This window comes from Pinus tabuliformis, chromosome 6 (genome assembly GCF_031772625.1).
Source record: "Pinus tabuliformis cultivar Carrire ecotype Pingquan chromosome 6, CPIR1, whole genome shotgun sequence".
Lineage (NCBI taxonomy): Eukaryota > Viridiplantae > Streptophyta > Pinopsida > Pinales > Pinaceae > Pinus > Pinus tabuliformis.
Genome location: NC_142292.1, coordinates 584329725 through 584334630, shown reverse-complemented (window position 1 = coordinate 584334630; position 4906 = coordinate 584329725). Strand labels below are relative to the sequence as shown.

At 43.3% G+C, this 4906-nt stretch overlaps 1 non-coding gene across 1 annotated transcript; it reads right to left on the bottom strand.

Moving 5' to 3' along the window:
* Positions 1-260: 260 nt before the first annotated feature.
* Positions 261-348, bottom strand: TRNAS-UGA (transfer RNA serine (anticodon UGA)). The gene has a single exon. It is a non-coding gene; the product is annotated as a tRNA-Ser (tRNA).
* Between the last annotated feature and the right edge of the window lie 4558 nt (positions 349-4906).

Below are 4906 nucleotides of genomic sequence, written 5' to 3'. Positions count from 1 at the left end.
GGCTTATTGGGCCCCCCCACCAGTCAGTGTCTCTTTCTCTTAAGCGGGTGAGGGTGGTTCTTAGAGGGGGAGAGAAACTCCGGAAATAATCACCCCCACCCGGGCTAACAGCCAACATTTGACCAGATCCTTCAATCCAACCAACCAATCTTTTTCAAATACTCTTTTTCCAACTGGATCCTTGTAGCTCGGCTATATACAGCTGAGCTATTCTCTTTTTTTTTTTATTGGACCGGTAAATGCAATTGTTGAAAAACAAAAGGAGAGAGAGGGATTCGAACCCTCGATAGTTTTTTTATCTATACCGGTTTTCAAGACCGGAGCCATTAACCACTCGGCCATCTCTCCCGGGGACTTCTATTCTACCCCTTCGTATAATCCCTAACTATAAGCATAAAGTCGGGTCGATACCAACTATACCTGTGACATATGATGATTTTTCATCATCTAGAATGGAAAAAAAAAAGAAACTAATTTCCCTCTCCTCTCACACTCAAATATCAAACTGAAAAAGTTTGAAAGCTCGATCAATTTATGGTCAAATCCTTTCCATAGTGCATTTGATCAGAATTGAAAATTAGGGATCGGATGGTATAGCCTATTCGTTTCGGACCTCTGTTAAATAGCTAGTGGATAGTGCGGATGAAGACTATGCTCCTATTGCTTCTAACTTACCTGAGAAGCACTACCATAAGGTGAAAAGGCGAAAGGTTAGAACCGGGAGGGAATTGAGGCTAGATGCATGAGTGGATAGCTGTAATATAAAGGATGTAATGTTATATCTGGGATCTTATGTGAACATTATACCTATTAAGTCTTTGGAAATGATGGGGAATGATTTTCGAATTCGCATTCCTAATCAAGTGGGGTGAGCAATCCTTCTTCTATATATGATATAAAGGATGCTAGGCAAACTGCTGCTGGGTGCACTGGAACAGAAAGAGATGCTGGCTAGCGAGATGCTACTAGATATGCTGCTGGATCTTCTGGTTCAACTGGATCCACTCGACCAAGAAACACTCGTGCTAATGCTGCTTGCTTGTTTAATGTGTAATGTGGGAAAGGCTTAGAGAGGCTAAGAGAGACCTTTAGAGAAACCCTAATACTGGCAGATAATAAAAGTCAGACGGCGGGCGAAGCGTGGATTAGTGAGCGACTTGGTTGGGACATTCTTTTTTTCCATCCCGGTAAGTAAGTCGAGTATGGAGAGGTACCAGGGTAAGGTACGAGCCTCAAGAATTGACCATTACTAGTTGATAAGGTCAATGCATATATTCTATATGTAATTATGCATTCGTTCTTTCCCGCAAATTGCTAGCTAGAGGGAAGGTCATCCAACATTGGTACCCGAAAGGATACGGCCCCCACTCGATTGATGATGTTTGCTCGCATCTCTCTCGGGCTGCCCACATAGAAACCTCCCCTATATGGAGGCGGCCCCTACCACACAGATGGACCCGCATCTGACAAAGGACAATTGAGGATTCCCGCTCCTACAGAGACCCAACCAACCAAGGTCCGGAGGGCTTGCGCTTCTGAGGGCAAGGAACTGACACTTGAAGGAAGGGAAACTGATTGAATTGAAAGCAGTGAAGGTACGTTAGTGACTCGACTGATAAGGAGAGGAGTGATCACCTCTTTCGACTGCTGGCTGATCCCACTGCACTGACCCTTCTATGGCAGAAAACACCTAAGACGACGGCTGCTTTTCTTTCTGAACTGAACGCTAGTAGTGTTTATCAAGAGATTGCTCTTCATAAGTAAGTCATAAGTAAGTAAGTATCTATCCCAGTATCTATAGGAACCCAAGTAGCTATCGGAACCATCAGAATCGATAAATGGGTCTCGAAGCGTCGTAGGAGCCTGCGTGTTTATTGGCAAATGGGAAAACTACTAAAGCTTCAAACTATAAGTATAAGTATTCCCCCTTGCTGAAGGAGAAGAGCGAGCTGGCGAAAACACATAGATAGACTGCTAACCCTCACTGCTAAAGGGAAGAGATAGATGTTGGTTCCACTTCTTCAAGCGCCAGTGAACCTTACCCTCCTTTTTCACACTGGGCGAGCCTCCTTTCTGGGTGCGAAAACCATAAATAAGGGGAAGCTGAACTCACTTGCTTCCGTTTTGATTCAATTTCATTCTATCATTATTGCGGCTGAGGGGGGAGCGTTCAGTTGAATCCGAAAAAGCTGATACGATGTGTCTTACCTCTCCCTCTCCTTAACAGTTGAGCACCTAAAGGTCATTATGGTCGAGCACCTAAAGGTCCTCCAAACAGCAATATTTTAGGAATATATTCGAACTCAATCACAGGCGGGGCATCTTGTCTCGCGAGTGGACCCGAATAGATCTTTTCCTGTCGATCCATCAGATACATATTCACAACCAACGACCTTTTTCTTGTAGAGAGAGAGAAGGCAGCATTCTCTTCCATGCTTTTATCATGACCCACTATTATGCTACCATTGGCCAGTCGACCCGCATAACCACCAGGTTGTTTTTATAAGCCCCACCTTAGATATAGAACTAGGCTGCGCGCCCACCCGCCTGAATAATCAGAATTGGGGGCACCGGTTCAACTGTTTCTGACGGTTCCCACTCCGATCCAAGCAACGAGAGGATAATATGCTAACGGAGATTCCAGAGATGCTACTGATAAATAAGTCAGTGCCGTGATGACCAAGTCCTTTCCAAGAGCGATGAAGTTACGATGAAGTAACGATAGGGATGCGAGTACGGAAAGATATGTTGTCCCGCTCATGCTCTCTATAGGGCTCACCACCATTCCTATTCCATATGATTCAGATGATTTCGAACTGGGAATACTGCAACTAGGGAACGAGATGATTGGAATGATTGGAAATGAGAAAGCTGCTGATCTCTTATTCATAGGCAACAAAGATAGGCTATAGAGAGAAGCACTTAAGATAGACCCTAATACTGGGTGGTAAGACTTGATCAGCAGGGTGCATGGGAATTCGCTGTGGCTGGAGCGCGAGTACCCCATTCATGTCGACGACATCCACCAGCTGACAGGGCTATCATAACGAAATATTCAATACCAATCCATCAACCATAGATATGCCACCCTGAATAGAAAACCAACAGATAAGCCATTACCATTGATCCCAAAGGGATAAAATAATCTCGTCCAATCCAAAATACTAAAGTAACCTAATCGAATTACCATCTCCAAGTAATCACTTCTCATAAAGTTATCATCCTGCAAATCCCTGTAATGTTTAATAAAAATCACAAATAAAATCCTCATGTAGTATGAGGGGTAATGATTAAACTAATGGATTCTTTATTGTATTGTAATGGATGCACGAGTTGGGAATTGGTAACCTTCCCCAGTGCCACTCGTTCAAACTCAATAGTGGGATGCTAAGATTGAGATAGATAGATGTACAGGCATCTCAAAGCCAGCTCAAAAGCCAGCGATCTAATTCATCCCATTGGTTCAATCCAACGATCCCATCCATCCAGAGAAGTAGCGATAAACGCCTCAGAATGGGTTGTCAAGGTCCACCAATAATTAAATTGAACCAGCAACGGGGCTCGACTGATAAGGAGAGGAGAGGGGTCGCTCACTCATTCCGACCTTAGTGACTTATTTGAGAGGGAAGCATCAAGGAATAAAACCCTCCTCGTGGGGCCTAATTATTAGGTAAATCTTGAAAAAACCTCCGCCAAGCTGTTCATGGCCTAACACACCCATCCTTGAAGAAAACCTCCGCCCTCCTCTCCTTATCAGTCGAGCCTGCTTAAGCATCCTCGTGGGGCCTAATTATTAGGTAAATCTTGAAAAACCTCCACCAAGCGGGAAAAATCTTCTGTTATTCCGTTGTAAGAATTTCCCAGTCTGTTTAAGTTTCTGATCCAAATGAGTCGCACATACACCCTAGCACATACTCCTCTACAATGAGGACATCCTCGAAGAGCAGGAGATTTTTTTCTATTCTCTATTGGCTGCCTTGCATTTCTAATAAGTTGTTGAATAGTGGGCATTCTAGCTGTATTGTATGTGGAATCAACTGGTTTGGATTGATCCTAACCATACCATATAAGGTGATTATGAAATGAATCACTTCCCCCCCCCCCTTTTTTTTTGAAAAGGAACAAAGAGATCACATTTTACAGTTCATTATAAAAATAAATTAAAAAGAGGATCTTCCGCTATGAGACCAACCTTCCGCTACGACATCAACAATGCCATAAGCTTGGGCTTCTGTTGCTGACATAAAAACATCTCTGTTCAGGTCCTGTTGTACTTTATGAAATATTTGAAACAGGTTTTTTCTAAAAAAAACTATTTTAAAATAGTGTTCGAGGTGCTCATTTTGTTTGGGCCTTCAGTTTAATGTTCTTATTCAGCGGCCGTGGGTATTGGCAAGAACTCATTGAATCTATTGTTTGGGCCCATAACAAATTGAAGGTTGCTCCTGCTATCCAGCCCAGAGCCTTGAGCATTGTACAGGGACGTGTTGTAGGAGTAGCTCATTACCTTCTGGGTGGAATCGTCACAACATGGGCATTCTTCCTGGCAAGAATTATTGCAATAGGATAAAGGCTAGGAGGATTTGAAAAGTATATGGCATCAAGATTTCCAAAGTTCAGCCAAGGCTTGGCTCGGGACCCAACTACTCGTCGTATTTGGTTCGGTATTGCGACCGCACATGACTTTGAGAGTCATGATGATATTACCGAAGAACACCTTTATCATAAAATTTTTGCTTCCCACTTTGGTCAGTTGGAAATAATCTTTCTGTGGACCTCTGGTAATTTGTTCCATGTGGCTTGGCAAAGAAATTTTGAAGCTGCAATTGGTGCATTGATCTTTGCAGTGTCAATGCTTTTTGCTGGTTGGTTCCCCTTGTGGCCAGAGGTGGTGGGGAAATAAGCA